The following is a 23365-nucleotide window of genomic DNA, read 5'->3' as shown; positions in this document are numbered from 1 at the left end:
CTCATGCTCTCTCTTGTCTCCCTCAAATAAATAAATTTTTAAAAACTTAAAAAAAATACAATTGTATAAATTGGAAAGAAAAAATACACAGTTTTCATTCTTGTGATGGTTAATCTTATGTGTCAACGTGGTTTGGCCATAGTAACCAGATTCTTGATCAAACATCAGTCTGGATGTTGCTGTGAGGGCATTTTTTGGGGGAGATTGACATTTGAATCAGTAGTCTTTGAAGAAAGCAGGTAACTCCATACAGTCAGTGGGCCTCAGGTAGTCAGCTGAAGGCTGGGGAGCTAACAGCTGAGGTCTGCCAAAGAGGGAAATTCCACCTCACATGCGAGCTGCAAAATCAGGTCTTCCCTAGGTCCCCGCTCTGCTGGCCTGCCTTGCAGATTTTGGACTTGCCAGCCCTCATAATGGCATGAAATAGTTCCTTAAAATCAGTCTCTTTCTCTGTACCCACACACACACACACACTGTTGGTTCTGGTTCTCTGGAGAACCCCAACAGATACACAATGTGTGGGTTGTATGCACATGCTGAGCGCTGCACAACTTCTCAAATCTTAGAACCAGACTGGATACCATTTCCTGCTCCACTTTGATTTTTGTACCTTCCTTACTTTTTATCATAACTGCCTCTGAAAAGGTGGTATCTTCCAAAGGGCCGGTGATCTCATGCCGAAACTGTGAACTACCTCGAGCTACTGTTTTTCACAGTGTCCAACACGCATCAAATATGGCTGTTTCCCTCAAAAAGTTAAAATATCCCTCAGTACCTCTGGGAGTTCACTGTGGTATCCCAGGACACCTGGGCACACAGTTTGGGAACCGCAGGTGCCGCTGGTGGCCATTGCCATGGGGATAGATTAACTCTGGCCGAGGGAGCAGAGATGAGCTCCAGTGAGAGGAGGCAGCACAAGAGGAGCTTTTGATTTTTTTTTTAATTTTTATTTATTTATGATAGTCACAGAGAGAGAGAGAGGCAGAGACACAGGCAGAGGGAGAAGCAGGCTCCATGCACCGGGAGCCCGACGTGGGACTCGATCCCAGGTCTCCAGGATCGTGCCCTGGGCCAAAGGCAGGCGCCAAACCGCTGCGCCATCCAGGGATCCCAAGAGGAGCTTTTGAGAAGAGACTAAAGGGAATCTAGAGACTCAAGGAAAAGTGCAGTATTAGCTGAGCAGAGCAAGGGAAGTGTGCTTACAGCCAGGAAATGGATTTGGATGAAGCTTCACGGTTGGTGGAGTTGGGGTGGGCTACGGTAATACATTTACCTTTCTCTTTGCCAGTTTTTAAAAACCTGTTATCTCCTCATTGTATAATGAATATATGTATATATTGACAACCCTGAAAAAAAAATGCTGTCTAGCTCTCCTGTTACTCAACACTGCTGATTTTTTTGGTTGGTTGGTTTTCCTTTGCATGGACCACATTTCTTTTCTTTTCTTTTTTTTTTTAAGATTTTATTTATTTATTCATAGAGACACACAGAGAGAGAGAGAGAGAGAGAGGCAGAGACACAGGCAGAGGGAGAAGCAGGCTCCATGCACCGGGAGCCCGACGCGGGACTCGATCCCGGGACTCGATCCCGGGTCTCCAGGATCACACCCCAGGCCGCAGGCGGCGCTAAACTGCAGCGCTAAACTGCTGCGCCACGGGGCTGCCCCGGACCACATTTCTGTTGAGTCCCAGCACTGATCCGTGGATGGCTGTAAAGGCTGGGGCAGATGGTAGAGCAAGGGTGGGACAGAAAATCCGGATGTCCAGGTTTGCTTCTCTTCATGAAACATTCGGTAGAATTGGGGAGCAGAGTGTGAAGCGGGTTTGCACCAGGCCCCGTCATTAGTGGTGGGACGAAGCCAAGGCCGAGGGCACTGGAGCAGAAGGCAGAAGGGACGTGGGGCCGGAGTGGCCCTGGTGAGGGTGAGAGATGGGCTCCGGTGAGCCGAGCCAGGATGGACACCCCAGTGAGCCTTCGTGCAATGCCTGGACGGGACCCCAGCAACTGGCCCTTCAAAGGGGCCTGCGATGATGGAGCATGGCCCTGCTTTCATCCAGAGCCACTTTCTCAAGCCAGCACTGAAACCACTGGTGTTGGCCAGAGCACCCGAAGGATCTTGGCATTTTGAAATGAAATTACCTGCCGGGAAATTCATATAACTAGCTTTTTCTCTTTTTTTCTTTCTTTCTTTTTTTTTTTTTTTTTTTTTTTAGATTTTATTTATTTATTTGACAGAGCATGAGCACAGGCAAGAGGGAGAAGGAGAAGCAGGCTTGTGTGCAGAGCAGGGAGCCTGACTCAGGGCTTGACCCCAGGACCCAGAGGTCACCATCCAGGCAAAGGCAGATGTCCAATCAACTGAGCCCCCCAGGTGCCCTTAGATCTAACTTTGTTAACTGTACATTGAGGTAAAATGTTTCTGTGTAAAAACTGAAGCCCCTATTAATGATAGAGTGTGATAAAACAAAACAGTGACATAATTAAGCATATAGAACTCCAGATTCTCTGTAATTACTCTCATCTTGCATCTGATTATTTCCTCGGGTAAAAGCAGTGATTCTGAGAATCATGTGGCTGGAACCAGTGGGCTTTGGAGTCTGATATAAAACACTACCTGGCACCCTTTTTTATTTTAAGGGGAAAATAAAGGGCAAGAAGGCATCCTATATTCTGAGTCTCCAGGAAGGTTATGTTTTTAATTCCACACCACAGCAACTGCAAACAAATTTGTAATTACACTTCATGCATGGAGCCCTGTAGAGGAAAAATAAATTGGTATCCATCTATCCAAAACCCATAAATCAGACATAGAATGGCTAATCACAGATATAAATTATATGCTCGGTGCTGATTACTTTCTCCTCAGTCTGTTGTGTACAATTAACAATTTAGATCTTAGGCTGGCAGCCCTGTTTTTGAAATATGACTCAAAAAAGCATACGGCTCATTTTTAAATTTTCCTAATCCTGGTGTACACTTCTTGTTCCATTTTGGTTAAAGAATTATCTTCAGGAGCCTCATACTAAATTAGAAGTATGCTTTGGGGCAGTTTTCTTTGCACCACAGCACCTGTCCATTTATTGGAATAACCAGAAGCACTGGATGACTGCGAAAACACAACCGTCTTTACTGTGTAAACACAAAAACATGAAATAGTGGCAAGTCTCTGTTCATTGATTTAATGGGGTGGAGATGGTTCCAGTGGGCCCAGCACTGGTTCTTGCGAAGAATCATCTTAGTTATGGAGGAAATGGTGCAGCTGTTTTGAAAACAGTAAGGTGGTTCCTCAGAATAATTAAAAACAGAATTACCCTCTGACCCAGCAATTCTCAATATATAACCAAAAGAAATGAAAGCGAGGACTTAAAACATAAATTTATTATGTATTTTTATTTTATTATTTTATTTGTTTTTTAAAGTCACCTCTACCCCCAAAGTAGAGCTTTAACTCTCAACTCCAAGATCAAGAGTCACATGTTCTACCGAGACAGTCAGGCATCCCTGAAAGCAGGAACTTGAAGAGATCATTTGTACAGCCGTGTTTGTGGCCGTGTTATTCATAGTAGTCAAGGAGTGGACACAACCCATGTGGAAGGGTGGATATGCCAGTGTGTAATATCCATACAATGGAATATTATTCTACCTTAACTGGGAAGGAAATCCTGTCAAGTGCTACAACATGGGTGACCCATGAGGACATTATGCTAAGTGATAAGCCAGTTACAAAAGGACAAATACAGTATGATTCCACTTGTAGGAGGTACCTGGAGTACTGAAAGTCATAGAGACAGAAAATGGGACCATGGTTTCCAAGGCCTGGGGCGAGTGGGGAAGAGAGAATAATTATTTAATGGGCATAGAGTTTCATTTTTGCAACATGGCAAGAGCTCTGGAGATGGGTGGTGGTGATGACAGCTGTACAACAACGTGAACGTACTTCATGCCCCTGCAGTTGACCCTTAAAAATGGTTAAGGTGATAATTGTATATCATGTTTCTTTTACCACAGTTGAAAAGCAAAACCATAGAGGAGTGGGCTCCACCACAGAAATTCCATCCCATTGAGTCTGCAGCTGGGGCCAAGCTGCAGTGATCCTGGCCTAAAGCATGGGGGTGATCTCCAGAGTAGTCAGACCCAAGTGGCGCCATCGGTAGTGAAGGGCACCCCCCTTGCCGCCAAGTGGTGTGAGGGGGTTGCCAAGCACCGGGAAAGACAGAATGGCCATGCAAGGGGCAGAGAGAAGGTTCTCCGGCAAATGACAAGATCCTGCACACTACCACAGCCAAGGACCTACTCCAGTGAGGGAAATTTCAGGCAGTGCGAATCATTTGTGTGCTCAGGCCAGAGAGTCTTCCAGTCATGCCTAGGCTACCAGCCTTCAATCCACTCAGAGTCCGTAGATATCTGTCGCGCCACCAGGAAGCACCAACTCTGTCCTCGCTCTTGTCTGGCTGGCCGCTCCGAAGAATCTCGACGATAGTGGCTATGCATCTGCTCTAGTGAAGCAGAGAGAGAAGGGAGGCCCCAGATGAGCAGACCGTACTGCTTTCCACCTCAGAGATTGGTGACTAAAGAAAACAACTTTTTTCGATGCTTACAAGAGCCACTTGGTGATGTGGCTTTTAAGTGGTACTTCTCATTTTTATTTATTTATTTTTTAAAGATTTTATTTATTCATTTGTGACAGAGAGAGTAAGAGAGCATGAGCAGGTGGAGAGGCAGTGGGAGAAGCAGGCTCCCTGCTGAGCCAGGAGCCGGATGCGGGGCTCCATCCCAGGACCCCGAGATCACGACCTGAGCCCAAGGCAGATGTTTAACCATCTGAACCACCCAGAAGCCCTTCTCTCATTTTTATTTATGACACATGGACGTGGTTTCAGTCTTTTTGTTTTCTCACGAGCGTGGACTTCTCCTGGCCCAGCAGCACCTTATTGAACACTGGATTGATATACCTGTGCAGGGAGTTTTATGCGTGCTTTAGTGGCTCACCAAATAAGGCAAACCACCATTCAGTCAAGTAAATCCTTCCACACTGGGCATAATCCCCAACGATGCAGCATTTCTCCTTTTGCGAGGAATTTTATAGCAATCAATAAGAGCTAGTCCTGGTATCACTACCCCAGCTCTTTATTGAATGCAATTCATTTCGAGTGACCTTTACTCTTCAGTAATAGTCCTTTATTTGTGACCTACAGATTGCAAACAGTCTAATCAGCTCTCTGGCTTTTGGTTACTAGCATTCCATCTGCTTCAGAAGGCTATTGTAAAATCCAGCTGTGCCAGGAAGGAAAAAAGTATAGACCAAATCTTTTTCTTCTCTGGAAGAAGAATTTATTTTGCATTAAGATTGTCAAATAATAATGGCTTTTTTGCTCCTGTGTGTGTGTGTGTGTGTGTGTGTGTGATACTTCTTCTTAATAGCTAAGAGTTCATGTGACTTAGTGAATATTAGAATTGTGAACAGAAAGTTTCTAAAAACCAAAGAGGGAATAATAGTTTTAATAATAAAATGTAATTAACTTTGATCTAAGTAACAAAATGTTACAAAGTTAAGCATTAGATCTTGGACTAAGGAGCCATTGTAAATGGGAAAAGAAAATATGGATGGTCTGGGACCCAAAGTGGAAGTGGTAGGAAGAATTCTTGGATTTTAATTCCCAAGCTGTGGCTTATAAGTTATTTATTTTGTCATTCTGCTTCTTCTGTAATCCTCGTGTCTTAGACCCTTCTTGAGAAGATGATGTTGATACTTGTTTTTACACTGGTCTTGTCAGGTCTTGCAAACTTGTACTGCTGTTGTGCTAATTTCTTGGAGAGGACCTAAGATTATCATGTGTTCATAATAATGCTTACACTTGTTTTTATTCCAAGATTGTTTAAAAGGAGCCTTGCCTTCCTGGGTTGACCATGAGCTTGACCCCTGACATATTGACTGTGCGGAACTTGAGCTGGAGAAGGTCTATGCAGTGACCACTGAGGTGCTGGTAGGTTGTTCCTTTCTCATCCTCAAATAAACCTAGAAATTCTCATTCCCATGTATCAAAGAACAATGCCAAAGCCACCTGGAAATAAGCAGTACGTGTAAATCGAAGCTCAGTTTTCTCACTTGTCTTCATTCTTTCAACATTTCCTCTTTATGGATGTGTGGGGGGTGATTTGCAAGTTCTTTGAAGGTGGTGTTTTGTATTGGGGATTTTCTTTTTCCTTTTGAGTTTGGAGCTTAGCTCTTGGATTCAAGGAGAAAAGCTCAGGCAGACTATGGCAGCTTACTCTCTGTTGGCTTCAGTTCCTGGAGTTATGGATAAATTGGGAATTATTAAGGGGAATACATGGAAGTAAGATGAGTTGAGAACAAAGGGTGTATATGGTCCCTGGGTGGGCATATAAGAATGAGAGCAGGAAGGTCATTTTGGTCTCAGCTCTTCAACTTACAGATAAGCCCCTGGAGAGAACAGAGGGCTCTCAACCAAGATCTTAGCTAGTTAACAACTACTCAGCCTCCAGACACCTTATCGGCCGGCCACCTTTTACACTATAGGATAGATGGATTCTCTTAAACCTCTTGGCAAGACTAATTATAAGCAGTCAGTTGATCCTGTAATTCACTGATTTGTCTGATCTGGCTATAAGATTAGAGAAAATTATGCTCTTGATGCAGAATGAGAAAAACAGAGTAGTAGGTAATGGGGCGGAAGTTTCGTGTTGCACCTGGGTAAGCAGGGACAGGTATGAACGTGTTTGTACACTTTGGAGGGGTGATGAAGAGAAGAAAATGAAGAAATCAGCCAGTTTGTCAGTTTCTCTCCTAAATTCAGTTTCAGTATTTTGTTATCTTTCTACCCTGTACCGTTTTCTCGTATGAGTTTATGCTCTTTGGATTAGTTTTTGTGGGACTAGATTTAGGGTTCTTGTTCCTCAAATCCAGAGTTTGTAGAATTATTTGAGCTGACTGGTTAAATCTCTTTCCCACTCTAGTTGGTTACACTACTGATTTACAATTGTGGCTGTTGGGAACAAGAGTAGGTGTATTGCTCATCTCCCTCCCCAACACACTCTTGGATTACTTCTCAGTACATTGCTTGAGAAAACCTGACCCTAGAAATAAAAAAAAACAGTGCGTGGTAAATAACAGGTGTTATTTGTATAACTTGCTGTGCCAGGCTGACATGTGACTGAATAATTGGCTCTAAATTTTAGTGATCCTTTTATTAATAAAAGGCATTTATCCCAGCCATGAGCATTATTCCCTAAAGTGGAATTTGGAGGAGTTGGCATAGGATAAATCCCAGGATATGAACTTCTCCCCCTTGTCCCTTGACTGGAATGCAGGCCTCTTGTCTCTTGTAAGTTGTGGGCTGTAGCCTCTAGTCTTCTTTTCTGGGACACTCTGTATGCCAGCATCTTTCAGGATTGTCTCTCTTCCAGGCATCCCTATGGGAGCAGGCAGGTTACAAATCCCAATCCTGCTCAAGAGATTTTTCTAAGAGAATACCATGATTCCTTTTTCCTAGACCCATCACCCAGCATGAACAGAGGGTGCCTTTCCCAACCACCTCACTGACTTGTCCTGCCTCCTTCTCAGATTTACCCATCAAGGCATCCATGTACTTGAGGAAGAACTGCTGTCTCTAAATGATCATGCCACTGAACCTGTAAGGAAAAACCTCCTTTAGGAACACTGAATAATTACACTCCCATTTTTGTTTTAAAGATTTTTTTTTAATTTATTCATGACAGACATGTATAGAGAGGCAAAGACACAGGCAGAAGGAGAAGTGGGATCACGCCCTGAGCTGAAGGCAGATGCTCAACCACTGAGCCATCCAGACATCCCTATACTCCCATGTTTGTTTTAAATTTTGTTCACTGTATGCTGCCTCATTCCATTTATGTTGTTACATTGTTCATGAAATAGCGTCCTCTACAGCTAAGTAATTTTCTGTGGTTTTAATGTACTTAGAGCTACAGCTGAAGGGTAGGTCATCTTCAACATGGCTAAAATTTCTTGGTTTTACTTAATCTATGATACTGTTATATATATATACATTACATATATATAATTACATATATGGACATATATATATGTTTATATGTGTTATTGCATCATATGGTTGAAGGGAAACATGAATATAAGACAGTCATTTTTTTGTTTTTAAGATTAGCAGTATTAAGGGAAGCTTGTATGCTAGTGAGAATGATCTAGAGAAAAGAGGGAGACAAGTGTGGGAGGGAAGACAAATGACCGGACAGTGGAAAGGTTGGCCCCAAGAGCAGAGACTTTGACGTCTTAAGAGGAGGAAAGTCATAATATCTAGGTGTGTAAATTTGGCGAATTAGAGGGTAAGAGGATGAGGTAGTTCTTGTCTGTCAATGACAAATGGAGGAAGGTGATCAGCTGAGAATAAGAAAGAGGAGGATGTTGGCAGTTTGAGGAGAGAGGGAAAGCTATGAAATAGATGGTCGTCCCAGAAAATTATAAAGGGAAATAACAAGGAAGGTATAGAAGAATCATTTTGCAGAGTTGAGTGTTAATTTGAGATGTGCAGTAATGAATTTAAGATAAGACCATTAAGTTGTGGGTTGTGTGGGGTATTTTCCCCTCCTGCAATTTTAGCTGCTCTGTTGCAGATGGTTGGTTAGGCTGAACCTAAACTGATGGCCAGGGGATCCCTGGGTGGCGCAGCAGTTTAGCGCCTGCCTTTGGCCCAGGGCGTGATCCTGGAGACCAGGGATCGAGTCCCACATCGGGCTCCCTGCATCGAGCCTGCTTCTCCCTCTGCTTCTCTCTCTCTCTCTCTCTCTCTCTCTCTGTGTGTGTGTCTATCATGAATAAATAAATAAAATCTTAAAAAAAGAAAATATTAAAAAAATAAACTGATGGCCAGAATGGCACCATGGGGCAGAGACGGACAAGGCTGATGAAGATATTTGCAGGGAATTGATTATAAAGTTGGACCGCAAAATCTCAGCTAGGCATGGAGGACATTGAGCATGTGCAGTGGAAGGAGATTGAGGTTGAAGGGTAGGATTGATACAGGGTCAAAGAATCATGGAAAGGAGGTTCGAGTGTGTTTTTGACCAGTGTAATCTTTATGCCTCCAATCTGACCGCATGACTGCATTGTTTATACTCTGCCTTGTAGCCAGCTGTCCCAAGGGCTAAGTAGGGGTGATGGTGGGAAGGATGTATATCTCTAGGCCAACAGCCAAACTCTCATATCTAGGGAAAACTTGGTAGCAAGATTTTTTTTTAAGATTTTATTTATTTATTCATGAGAGACACACAGAGAGAGGCAGAGACACAGGCAGAGGGAGAAGCAGGCTCCCTGGAGAGCCCGATGTGGGACTCAATCCCAGGACCCTGGGATCACGCCCTGAGCTGAAGGCAGACACTCAACCACTGAGCCACTCAGGGGTCCCAGTAGCAAGATTTTTATTTAATAGACTGTGTTAGCATTTGAAACATGTCAGAACTTTCTTTGGTTTATCAGCCTTTATTCAATTTGGGGTGAATAATAATTTTTTAGAAGCTCAGTTGTTTTTAATAGATTCTTAAAAAATGTATCCTTTTTTAAAATTTCTTTTTTAACTGATTCTGAAAGTAAACCATAAGTAAAGATGAGGATTAATATTTAGTCCTCTGGAGATAATTTTTTAAGTAAATCACATCCATTACGGAAAGTTCAGAAAGCATTTTTTAAAAGATTGTATTTATTTATTCATGAGAGACACAGAGAGAGAGAGGCAGAGATGTAGGTAGAGGAAGAAGCAGGTTCCCTATGGGGAGCCTGATGTGGGATTTGATCCCAGGACCCTGGGATCATGACCTGAGCCTAAGGCAGATAGATACTCAACCACTGAGCCACCCAGTTGTTCCCAGAAAGCATTTTTTAAAATCCTATCCTACAGATGGACAGAAACATTCTTTTATTTTTTTTGTCATATTTTTATATAGTTTCTGCTACTTAATGTCTCGCCTTATTATTTTTAATGGCTGTAAGATATTTGTGTTAACTTTTTTAACATATGAAGTTATTGTTAGTAGACATTGAAATCTTTTCACATTTATGTTATGGATAATTCAGCAATGAACCCCAGAAGGAGACTATCTTAAGTTGTAGCTAAACCAATTAAAAGGGCCATGACCTACCCTGCTAAGACTTTGTTGGGAGTAGTGTTTCTGTTCCAGAAAGTTCCAGAACTCTCTGGAGGAAAGTGCCATTATGAGGGCTTCAGATACCTAGAAAAGTAGATGTGGTGATACCGTTAAATGTTGTCAGTTATAAAGGTTCTGACAGGCTATCATTTTACTCATTATATCTCCTAAGACTGTTCATTTCACCCATGGTATTGAAATTAACATCTTACGGGAGAAAACCTTAAATCACAAAAATTCTACTTGCTTCTTTTGCACCCTCACCCTCTACGAATTAAAATGAATGCGATTTTGCCATTTTGGTGTCAGAATACTTTGGCCTAGCTCATGAAATACAAATATTTGAAGTTGCCCAGTTTGAGAAAAATGGACAAAAGCTCTTCATAACACAGGTGTTGTGGTTGTATAATTCATTTTTTCCAGTATGCTCTGACATTTCTCAATTCTGAAGGTGTGAAGGACTTGCTTACCAAACACAAATAGATGTGAATGGTGCTGTGTTATTAAATGTCATGCTTCTTGATTTGCCAGTCATGTATTATCTCAAAACAAAAATGGATTTTCCTACTCATGCTTTTGCGTTTTCTCAACTGGGCTATCCACTAAAAGGCTTGTGGCATTCTTATTTTCCAATAAAGAATGGAAATCTAAATTGGTTTTGGTCCGTTTGACAATTATATGAATTAATGCTGGCCCTTAAAACTCTTCTGCAGGGGTGCCTGGGTGGCTCAGTCTGGTAGGCATCTGCTTTCAGCTCAAGTCATGATCTCAGGGTTCTGGAATTGAGCCCTAAGTCCAGCTCCCTGCTCTGTGGGAGACCTGCTTCTCCCCCTCTCTCTGCCCCCTGGCTCATGCTCACTTTCTTGCTCTCTATCTCAGGTAGATGGATACAATCTTTGGAAAAAACTCTTCTGCAGAGGAAGGGACAGTTGAAGTAGAATGGTGTTTTGATGCTAACTAGGGAGGAGACTGATATGAAACAGCTGATGGTTTATAAACGATGCGCCATAATTTAGGAAAAGAAAGGTAATAAATTATCCATGTTGGAAATGTTTTGTGCATACCACTTTTAGTTTTCTTTTCATCACATTATATTTGCTTCTTGGCATTTTCAAAAGACAGCATAAAATGTTGTTTTTGAGATGTTTTCTGGAAGATAAGATAAAAAGTGCAAACTCCTCACATTTTTATTGGCATGGAGGCAAGTTAGTTGTAGTCTTCCAAATAGGTACTGCTTATCCTTTGTTGAGAAGTAGCCTGGGTATTGTCAGCACTTCAGAAAAACATTTCATGGGTGCTGTCTTTACAAAGCCAGGTAAGAGGCCAAATATGGGTGTTTCCAAAATATTAGTTCAGCATACTAGCATCACTGTGACACTAGTATATCGCATACATGAGATGTTTAACAATCTCTCTCCAAGTTTGATTACATGATTTTAAGTCTGTTTTTGCTATCTTATTAGTTGTTGTAAAGCCCCCTTTCTGTTTAAACTTAAGGGACTTGCTTATTGGGTCCTATGTGCTTTATAGGTATTAATGCTTCTCAAATACCCCTTGAGATATGTAATTCTGCTTTTATTCCCATTTTGCTGATGAGGAAATTGAAGCATAATTGATTTGTATGACCTGCCCTGGATCACAGCTAACAAATGGCAGAATCAGGATTCAAACTCTAGGTCCAGGGGTGCCTGGTTGGCTCAGTTTGTAGAGCATGTGACTCTTGATCTCGGGGTTGTGAGTTCAAGCTCCATGTTGGGCATAGAGCTTACTTAAAGAAAAAAGAAAAACAAACTCTGACTCCAGAGAGTGTGATATGTAAGCTGCTGTTTCCTTCCATTTCAAGATTCTGGGCCTAATGTTCTTCATCTGCTAAATACTACCATGGTGCACCCTGTTTTGAAGGTGAGATGCTAATGTCGTCTCTGTGTGTGACCCAGACTTGGCCACTGGCGGTGAAACAGCTCTATTAACAGAGATGCCAATGTATCTACTTATTTTTTATTTACTAGGAATCAGTTAGTAATTGATATGTTATGCTTTGATCATTAGTAGATGACCATAAGGAACTTGAACAGATTCAGAGAATCCACCATTAGCAAAGAAATCGTCATGGCAGGAGGCTCTGCAGATGCACTGTTTTGTGAGTTTGTCTAAAATACAGGAAGTAAGAGAAAATGAGAGCAAAGAATTCCCTCTTCTTGACTTACGCTGCTTGACTTGTATAACTTACAATTATACTAATGTATAACTTACCTAAGATTTCAAGTTTGGACCGTTGAAGAATAGATAGGGACTTGAAAAGTAAGATATGTCGCCATTTACACAGTTCTTTTTGTGATTTGAGAGAACATAAAAGGAGATCATGAAGAAGTTTGTAATTTCAAAAGTAAAATCTTAGCTAAGGGAACCCTTTCAAGTAATTTTGATGTCGATCTCTCATTTAAGAGAAGCCATGGGCAGGCTTTCTGAACCAAGTCAAAGATCTGGATGGTGTTAGGGATCTGCTTGCCCTCTCCTGCCTTCTGGAACCAAATAAACTCAGGGAGGAAAAGGGGGGTCATTTTGGAAAAGACAGCAGAAAGATTCAAAGAGGATGGAGGCCATATTTGAAATTAACTATTACAAATGTAGGAACTAGATTGGTATGTAATTGTGAAAGATGGATCCTCAATGATGAAAAATAGTTGAATCCATGAAATTGAATTTGTGACAGTGACTTCAGGTATTTAAGAGGAAAGTACTGATTGCGCTTTCATGAAATTCATGAAAGGAAGCAACGAACGGCCATTCTAACGAAGGTAGGGAAGGTAGGAGGAAACCCAACAGCATGAACAAAGAACTGCTTGAATAGTGGAGACAAGAACAAGAATGCCACAACAAAGTAGAGGGGATGGCAGAGGGCCAAGGAGGAGTACAAAGAAATAACAGCAGAGGAGAGTCGGGAAAGCTCAAGCAGGAAATGAGAAGCAACCTTCAAAACACATCAAGGGAAACATTCTTTAAATACATCAGAAGCAACAGGACAGGGAAATGTTGTCTCTCTGTTGGGTAAAGGAGGGAATTGGTTTTAAATGACAGCAATAGGTCAAGTTATCTGTTTTGTTCTGTCTGTTTTATTTTTTTCAAAAGCAAAACTTCTTTGTTTTCAAAAAGTCTGGTAGTATTGACTGGGAGTAGGTGGAAGAAGCAAAATTATTAGAAGAACTGGGGAAAGGCTGTCTTAGCAGACTGCTTATATTAAAATCTGTAGGTACTGATGAATATGGAAACAGCTGTTCGGAATGAAACCCACACAGAACACCAGTTGTAGAGAGGATATGGAACCAGAACAGGAGCAATGTGTCATCTCTATGTACCCTGGAGGGAAGAACGACCTTGAAATGATGCATATGAAGGTGTTTATGACCTGGAAGGATATGGGGCATTCAGGGAGAAGTAGCAGATATCATCACCAAATCAATTTGCAGACTGAAAGGTAGCAGGTATACCAGTTGGTTTGAAAGAGAGAAAGTTCTGTCAGACTAATGCAGTTTCTCTAAGTGACACAGTAGCAGCCCAGTTGGCTGAGGGAAAGTGAAAGAAGTGATCTAGTTTGATCTAGTTTGTGATCTAGTTTGATTTTAGGAAAGCCTGCTTCTCCCTCTGCCTATGTCTCTGTGTCTCTCATGAATAAATAAATAAAATATTTTTTTTAAAAAAGGAATTAATGTTACAATGGGTATAAAGTGTCGTAGCAAGAAATGTTTTTGAAGTGATCATTACTTATTCTGCTGCTTAGTCACAATGTTCTAGAGAATGTTCTACAAATGTGCAGGAAACACAGAAAATGACCACAGTGTTGGTGGGGATGGGGAAGAGGGGAGGATTTAAGTCAGAATGATTGTGGCCATTTGGAGGCACAGTCAAAAAAGTAGTAGAAGGTAATGGCAAGGGCAGCAGGGTGGGGCATAAGAGAATATTTACGTTTTTAAATGTAAGGTTCATAATGATATGATCATAATTTGAATTCATGTTCAGAAGGCATACATTTTGGAGGTGCCTGGGTGGCACAGTCAGGTAAGCAGCTGCCTTCAGCTCAGATCATGATCCCAGGATACTGGAATCAAGCCCCAAGTCAGGCTCCTTGCTCAACGAGGAGTCTGCTTGTCCTTCTCCCTCTCTTGCTGCCCCTCCCCTCTGCTAGGGCTTTCTCTCTCTCTCTCTCTCTCTCTCTCTCCCCCTCCGTCCCTTTAAATAAAAAAATAATCTTTTTCTTTTTTCTTCTTTCTTCTTCTTTTTTTGTTTTTTAAAAAGGAGGCACCCGAGTGGTTCAGTGGATTAAGTGTCTGCCTTCAGCTCAGGTTATGATCTCAGAGTCCTGAGATCCAGCCCTCCCTTTGGCTCCCTGTTCAGCGGGGAGCCTGCTTCTCCCTCCCTCCACCCCTCACTCATGTTCTCTCTCACTATCTCTCTATCTCAAATAAATAAATAAATAATATCTTTATAAATAAATAAATATATACATACATAAAGGAAGGCATACAGTTTATCTAATGGTGGCATTTTTTTCCCCCTAAAGCAGCTTTGAGTTGGTTTCTTTCTGAGAGCCCTTATACGTTGATCCTTTCTGGACCAACTGCCCTCCAAGTAGAGTTAAGAGAAGGCCTTGTAGCTATAAAGCTCAAAAGCAACAGTCCAATCTACAAGGTCAAGTAACAAAGTACTTTGTACTAAGTTCTGGTTGTATCCTAAGGTAAACAAGGACCCAGTTTTAGTCTACAAGTAAAAAGAGCAGTTGGAAACATTGAAAAGCACCATACAGATGGTCAACAGGTTGAGAAAAATAAGGCTTCCAGGTAAAACAAAACTTGAATTCAGTGTGGAAAAATATTGAGTAATGGGTTATTAATGTTAAGTATCTGAAGAAATAATAAAAACACATTGGAGAGATCTGCTCTGTATTTCATTTGATGACAGACAAGAGGGCAAAGACTTAAAGGATTTGGAAAAGATTTAGAAGAAGGCAGGGTGACCTCTATTAAACATTGAGGTAAAGTAGTGAGAAGGATGTGTGTCCCCTTCCTAGAGACCTTTAAAATTATGTTTGGAGGATGAGTACATTTTATACATTTATGAGATGTTTGGGTTTGGAACTAGAGTAGGCAGTGAAGGAGATGAGCCTTCTGATCTCTTTCAACCTTATGTTGGAACTTGTATGTGTTTTGAAGGACTCAGTCTTTTGTAAGAAAGTTTTAATTGGCATTATCCTCTTCCTACTACAACTGTGTGTTTAGCTCTTTTCTAATTACCATGTAATTCCCTTATGGTAGTGAGCATAAGTTTTTATTATATTTGCTTGCTTAATTAACACTCTCAGGGCGCCTAGCTGGCTCAGTCGGTAGAGCATGCAGCTTTTGTTCTCAGGGTCATGAGTTCGAGCCCACGTTGGGCATGGAGTTGACTTAAAAATAAATAAATAAGAATTTTTAAAAATGAACACTCTTCTTGGTTCCTGTCAGCTCTGTAACAGACCATGTCTATCTTGTTCACCATGGTCATTCCAGTTCCAACACCTTATCCGGCACACAATTATAATATTTGTAGAATGAATGATAATATCAGAAGAAGTATGGCTTAGAAAGCTGTCATTTTTGGAATGATTTGTTGGAGACTAGAATAGCATTATAACGTATTTCTCAATCTTGGGCTCTTTTGTTGAACTGCACACTGCTGGAATGGTGTGTCATTTGAATCAGAGAACTTCCTGTCTGATCATCTTCTTTTAAAATGCAAATGGGATCCACACAAAAACTTGTATAAGATGTTCACAGCAGCATTATTCATAATTATCAAAAAAGTGGAAATAACCCAAATGTCCGTTGGCTGATGAATGGGTAACAAAAGGTGGTCTATCCATACAACATATTTGACAATAAAAGTCAATGAAATCCTGATACATGCTACAACATGGTTATATTTTGAAAATATTATGCTGAGTGAAAGAAGACAGACACAGAGGGCTAAATCTTGTTTGATTCCATTAATATGGAATTCATATTATTTGAATATTTGAAACATTCAAAGCAGGCAAATCCATAGAGATTAAAAAGTAGATTGATAATCCCCTAAGGCTGAGGAAGTTAAGGGGAGATGGGAAATAACTGCCAGTTGGCATGGGATTTCATTGTAGGATGAAAATATGTATGTTCATGGAGGCACCTGGCACTATGGTGGTAGGTCTCTAACAAGAAAAAGAGCATATGAAGAATATGGAATACAGACAGCACAAAATCCAATTTTTTTCTGCTAATTTTGCCTTTTTCTAACTGTATTTAAGGATTGTATTTGGCAAACACCTTTCCTACAAAACAAGCATTGTGGAGTGTTGCTTTTTTCTCTTAGAATGTGTGCAGACTTCCTCATCTTACATTTAGCACAAAAGATGTCCATGTGCATTTTTGTGTTTGTCTCAACCTTCACAACATGAACAAGAGTACTGTGATCTCATCTTGTTCAGCGCTCTGTCCATGTTGATTTATCCAGGGCCTGACCCATGGTAGGAGGACCACAGATGCTTGCTGCAATATCTATACTTAAGTGTAAAGATCTGGGGAGATTTTGCTTAAAGAAGTGGCACCAAAAAAAAAAAAAAAAAAAAAAAAAGGAGGAGCACAGACTCTTGTATCATTGTATCAGCTTAGTAAGAGTTTCTTGCTTAGAAAATACTTTTTAAGAAATTGTTTTTCAAATGATTTTTAATAAGAATGTCAAGACTATTCAATGAGAAAGGACAATCTTTTAACAAATGGTGCTGAGAAAACTCAGTGTACACAAGTTGAAACATTACCTTATACCATGTACAAAAATTAACTCAGAATGGATTAAAAAAAAAACGCAAACGTAAAAGCTAAAACTGTAACTCTCTTGAAGAAAACATAGGGGAAGTCTCATGACACTGAATTTGACAATGATTTCTTAGATGTGATGCCCAGAACACAGGCTACAAAAGAAGGAATTGGACTTCAAAATTAAAAATTTGTGCAGCCTGGGACACTACCAGTAGAATGAAAAGGCATCCCAGAAAAATGGATGAAATATTGGAAGTCATGTGTCTGATAAGGGATTGATATCAGGTATATATAAAGAACCCCTACAACTAAACAGTTACCAACAATTAAAAAAAAATTAAAAATGGACAGAGGACTTGTAAAAGGAGAAACATTTTCTCCTCAATACTTCATTCACTTCTGACACCAGATGTGTGGCTTTTTCTATATCAAACTATTCTCCAATTCTTAGCAGATCCTAAATACTTGTTCTACAGTTTAACTCAATTCTGACACTAACTGTCCAAAGTTACTACAAATCACACAGATTGAGGACTCAGTCCAAGACTGCCCCTTGCTTTAGACTCCAGTCACAAGTAGTGGGTCCTAGATTACCCACAATTTCTATCTGATGTTACTACAGATCAGAGGTTCCCATGCTTCCCTCCTCCTTTGGTGATAAATTCAATGCTCAGTCCCTCTTCCCTCCTTGAAGGTGGGGGGTGGGACTGAAAGTCCCATTTCTCTAATTACATGGTTGTTTCCTCTGGCAGCCATCCTAGGGGATTTCCAAAATCACCTACAAACATAACTCAGGTGTGGTTGAAAGGGGCTTTTTATGAATAACCTTTATTACTCTGAAGCTGATTTAGGAGCTGGGGAAACAAACCAAATATTATAGCAAAAGACACTCGTACAGTTCCTCTCAAACTACAAGAGTTGTAGGAGCTCGAGCCAGAAGCAGGGGGAGGAGACCAAAGGTACATTGTTTTAAGTCGAACAGACATTTCTCCAGAAAAGACATACCAATGGCCGATAAGCACACGGAAAGATTATTAACATCGTTACTTGTTAGAGAAATGAAAATCAAAAGCACAACGAAGTAGGACTTCATACTCATTAGGATGGCTGTTCAAAGGAAGAGACAAAGGAGGGAAAGAAGGAAGGCAGAAGGGCAGGAGAGCGAGAGGAAGTGAGAAAGGCCGAGAGAAAGTACACAATCTTAACAGCATTGTTAAAGATGTGGAGAAATTGGAACCCTGAGACATTGCAGATGGGAATGTAAAATGGTGCAGATACTATGGCAAATGCTGTCACACTACTTCAAAAAATTAAACAGAGAATTACTATATGACTTAGCAAAGCTCCTCCTGGGTATATAGACTCAAAAGAAGAAAAAATAGGGATTCACACAGGTATCTGTACAGCCATGTTCATAGCAGCCTTATTCACAATAGCTAGAAGATGGAAACAACCCAAGTGTTCATCGCTGGGGAAATGGGTAAATATTACTCAGCTTGATAAGGAAGGAGATTTTGACAGATGATCAAACATGATGAGCTTTGAAGATATGCTAAATGAGTCAGTTACAAAAGGACAAAAATGGCATGATTCCACTTTATGCATTTTCTAGAGTGGTCAGATTCATAGAGACAGAAAATTGAATGCTGATCACGAGGGACTAGGGAAGGGGGGAAGGGGAAAGTATTGTTTAGAGGAGAAAGAGTTCTCCTTGGGAAAGATGAAAAGGATGGTGGTGATGGTTGTACTTAATGTGAATGTACTTAACCCCAGAACCATATACTTAAAAATGGTTAAGAGGGCAAATTTTATGTTGTATATTTTTACCATAATAAAAAAATATTATTTTAAAATAATGGTGTTTGTTTATGTTGACAGAAGTCTGCCATAAAAGGCCCATGTTACCCACCCAAGCATAACTGTCTTCAGTTGCTTCTTCTAGAACACAGCAAACTTTGCAAGCATTTCCTATAACCTTGATTCTTTTATTGCCTTTACTTCAAGATTACTGAGTGAACCAAGCAATAATTGACAAATTTTCTTTTTTTTTTAATTTATTTTTTAAAAGATTTTATTTATTTATTCATGATAGACATAGAGGGGGGTGGCGGGGGCGGGGGCGACAGAGACACGGGCGGAGGGAGAAGCAGGCTCCATGCCAGGAGCCAGATGCAGGACTCGGTCCCGGGTCTCCAGGATCACGTCCTGGGCCAAAGGCAGGCACTAAACCGCTGAGCCACCCAGGGATTCCCCATAATTGACAAATTTTCAATAGTACTTAATATACTACTGAAAAACTTGGGACTTGTTAACCATCATCTGGGCTAGACTCTGAGATTTCATAATATTATTTTGTTCTTGTTGATTTTCTGATAATTTTTATTATTAATTTATCTGATTCAATAATTTCAAAATATATTTACAAATAACGTATTTTTGAAAGATACTACTGTGTCTGATGACCTATTTCTTAGTGGAAATCAAGAGTCTTCCTGATAATTACGGAACACAATTTTGATGCTTGGAAAGGGGTCTTGAAAATTGAAGCTGTACGTATTATTTCTTCACTGACCTATGGCTTCCTGTCTTTGGTTGGATTGTCCATGCATATCTCACTTCCTGGGAACATGACGCGTCACAATTTGTCAATCTTCAGACTTAACATTTTTGCATTTGCCTTTTTGCTGGACTTTTTTTTTTTTACCAGTTTCAACAAAAATAGATGGGGCACTGTAATCTCTGAAAATGTTTTCAACCTAAGTGATTTGGAGTCTAGAAGGCAACTGAAAAATGCCCAATCCGGCGTAAGTCCCAGTTTCCTGCCAGCTTCATTCACTTCCCCTGGAGTCCCTTTCTAAGCCAGAAGTCAGGAATAGTGTTTGTCCCAGTGTGAGTAATTATCAGGTTTCTTTGTCAAGTCTTCCTTCCCGGTACCTTCCCAGATTCTCCTAGTGTCTGAAGTGCGGGACCTTTGTACCTTACAGAATTCGTAACATCCCGTTATGGGGGATCTGGACCGTAAGCAATCTCCTTAGCCAGAGTCCCCCAGTCCTGGAGGATCACACCTAAGCGGCCCCGAAACAAATGACATCAACGGCTCTGTCCTTCTAGAAGACTGACAGGTACCCTTCAAGTCCTATCAGATGTGGCCATGCTGGAAAGAACCTCATGAAATTATTCATGTGTTCAAGGTGGGCTGAATTTAATCTTTCAAAGAGAGGCAGCTGTCAGGTTTTCAAGATGTTGAGTATATTTTACAATTTTGACCTTGACGTTCAAGATATTTCTCTGTGTCTAACCTAAAATTTGTTTGGAATGAGTTTTCTTTTCACATAAAATAAATTTATATGTACACCCCCCCGCCCGATTCTAGAAGTAATACATGTTCCTTTTGAAATATTGTCAATTGAAGGCATTTTAAGTTTATTTCCTTAGTTCTTTTCTTGTGGGTATGAAATGTAGATACAACTGATTCTTTTAATGCAGGTGACTCTTAAGAAAGAGGAATTTAATCTTAGCAAGATCATGTTGAAACCATCTTATAGAAGGACACAGAGAAAAATATAAACTAATGTTTCTGGAATAAGTTCCATTTTCAGAGAAAAGGAAAACACTGAGTCAAAAGTGACTCACATGTAGATCCAGATTTATGCCTGAAAGCAGCTTTTTTTTCAGCAAGTTTTTGAAGCTTGGTTTCCTTATCTGTAAAATTGAAGATACCATATTTTTCTCAGTGTCAATATGTGGATTAAATAAAATGCGACATGAGAGAGGACCTGATGAGTATCTGGTACATGTAGCTTCAAGAAGCTGTCTCCTCCTACCCATACCTTCTTATCGGTGTCCAGTTCACCTCTTTTTCTTATATATTATCTCTTTTTAGATATCCCTTTATTAGCACAGAAAATATGCTTCTTTGGGGTTGTAATCATAGCAATTCAGTTAGTGAAAGTGGGTGTTGTCACCCACTTTTTGGCCAGAATAAGTCCTTATTTATAATTCAGGTATTCCCTATTTTCAGTCTAAAGAAAACCCAGCTTCAAAATGAAAGGAAATTTCACAACATTCGTTGTAAGGGATTTACTCTCTTAGTGTCAAAGTAGCATGTGTGGGCCTTAGACTCAATCTTACATGGATCCACTGAGTTACTAGATGAAAAGCTGGCAAGCTCAAAGGGGAGATGATAATTAGGAATCTGGGTCCTATTTGTTTAATATCTGCTGTGGGCCAGGAACAAGGACAGGTGCTTTACATCCGTTTCACATTTTAATCTTCATGACTCTTCAGTGGGTGTTATTATCATGGTTTTATGGGAGAGGAAATGAAGGCCTTGCAGAAGTTGGTTAGGTCACTCGGGATGGCACAGTAAGAAAGTTCTGGTTCAGTGTTACGCTTGGGCCTGTCCACAACTCCTAGTCTTTTTTACAGTTTAATTGCATTTAGGAGTCATGATTATGAGGAGGCATCTTGTAACCTATGAACTTAGTAGCCTACCAAAGCCAATACCACAGTCTGTCTTACAAGATTCTCCACCACCAACCCCCCCTGCCCCCCGCTGACTCCATCTTCTCTTCTGCTCTCCCTTCCTTGCTGGAAAAACAAGTTGATTGTTTAGAGTCTGTTAATACATATAGGCAATTTCAAGATGTCATGATGTCAGGAAAGGAAATCTATTTCCGGCTGTACAGTTCTATGTAAAAGGAAAAGAGAAACAAATAGGGACTTGATCTCCAGGCATTTGGGATTGGGTCAGGAGGACTGCCTGCTTTGGCCTCTGTCCTGGAGGCACGTGAAGCCAACACTGCCAAGATGGCTGCCCTTCCCTTAGCACTGCCAGCCCCCACTTCACCCCTCTCACCCTGCAGTGTGCGTCCCCCCCATCCCGGGACTGGGGCCAAGCCAGGCACCCCTGGCTCCAGCAGATTGATTCACTGTGAAGTCTCTTGGAACTTTCTTTGGCCTTAAACTGCCACATGCTGCAGTTGACTACCTCACATTTGATTGAATGCTCCTTTCTTCTGAGAGAGCAACCTTCCAAGGAATCATAGAATTTGCTTGCAAGTTATTTTCACGTAAGCAGACATACTTCAGTCTTCCATCCAGCTCTCTAGTGGTGGGAAATTCTTTGAGCGTGTGCATGTGCGTGTGTGTGTGTGTGTGTGTGTGTATAAAAGTGTCTGACACATGTTATGTGGAGATAGTTCTCTGTTGTGTAATCCTAAGAAATGCAAATCCTTTTCTCTGAGTGCTTTGCTCTTTCCTTCCCCATAGATATTGTGCTGCTCAATAGGCTGCCAAGTCTATATGGATTAGAGCTGCTTATTACCCTTCCACCCCTCCTGTCAAAATAATCAACCATCACAGTGTGAAAGGAAAACCAATAGATGCATTCTTCCTGGGTTGAAGTGGGATTCAGTGCCACAGCCTGCAAATGAACTCTTCTCTCATTTCTTCCTAGAAGTATCCTGCAGTTGAATGGAGAAAGGTTCTCTTTCTCATGTCTTCTGCATGTAAGCAAAATCTTTACTAATCCCTTGTTAGGGTGGACAGTCGGGATCTTTTGGAAAATGGTCATGGCAGCATAATTCCTTCTTTTCCATCCCTAAAAAAGAGACCTCACAAAGTTGTTTTCATTTAAATTCAATGTTTTGTTCATCACAATCTGGACTTGAGTCATCTTTTCGCTTCCTTTTCAGTGGAGACTTGATGTCAATTTCATTACTTCCTTTTCTAGATAAGTATAGTATCTCCCCTATCTGAACCCAACAGTTTTTTGGAAAACTTTATGAAACCGAATCAGGAAAACACAGTGTATTTCCTTTTCATGCCTTTTGTCATATCATTATGGCTCCTTTACTATTTATTTTTGTGAGCTGAGGTTGTACTGTAGAGTTCCCCATTGTGATTTTGTAGAGTGAAAAATGTAGAGCCAGCACTCAGGAGATCTAGGATTTCCCACTGGCTCTGCCAGTTGCTAACTGGTGACCTTAGATAAGGCAATTCATTTGTCTAGCTCCAATTTCTTCAAGGTGGGGGTTGAACTGAAAGGCCTGGAGAGTTCTTTTAGCATGAAAATTCTGACTCTGAGAAAAGATAGTTGCATAGAATGGGAATACCTTTATTTGTTCCCCAAAAATTGTCCTTTATAATAATTGATGTTGTTTGAAAGGAGTACCATGCACAGATCTTGGAGAAATAATTCAAATGGAAGGAAGTCTAACCAGGTCACTTTTTCTAGCATAAGTTTTAAGGCTTTTACAGGCCGTCAGCTAGTTTTTGAGAACCACCACCCACCATGGACATGCGAGTAGCTGGTGAGCTCTGTATACAAATACGCATAAGGCCGCAATCGCAGAGAACAACAGCCACAAACATCTGGAATA

The 23365-nt window shown here is 40.8% G+C and overlaps 1 protein-coding gene across 16 annotated transcripts in view; it reads left to right on the top strand.

Annotated features, from left to right (window-relative positions):
* Positions 1–23365, top strand: part of KIAA1217 (KIAA1217 ortholog) — a 433418-nt gene that overhangs the window by 241086 nt on the left and 168967 nt on the right. Inside the window, exon 1 of one of the 16 annotated variants that reach the window (XM_072825356.1) lies at positions 5893–5984. The exons of the other annotated variants lie outside the window; for them this stretch is intronic. The gene's annotated coding sequence lies outside the window, so the exon portion shown is untranslated. Of the gene's footprint in view, positions 1–5892; positions 5985–23365 lie in introns of those variants that run through there. 16 annotated transcript variants of the gene reach the window in all.

The sequence above is a fragment of the Canis lupus genome, chromosome 5 (assembly GCF_048164855.1).
Source record: "Canis lupus baileyi chromosome 5, mCanLup2.hap1, whole genome shotgun sequence".
In the NCBI taxonomy this organism is placed as follows: Eukaryota; Metazoa; Chordata; class Mammalia; order Carnivora; family Canidae; genus Canis; species Canis lupus.
This window is presented reverse-complemented; position numbering and strand designations above follow the sequence as displayed.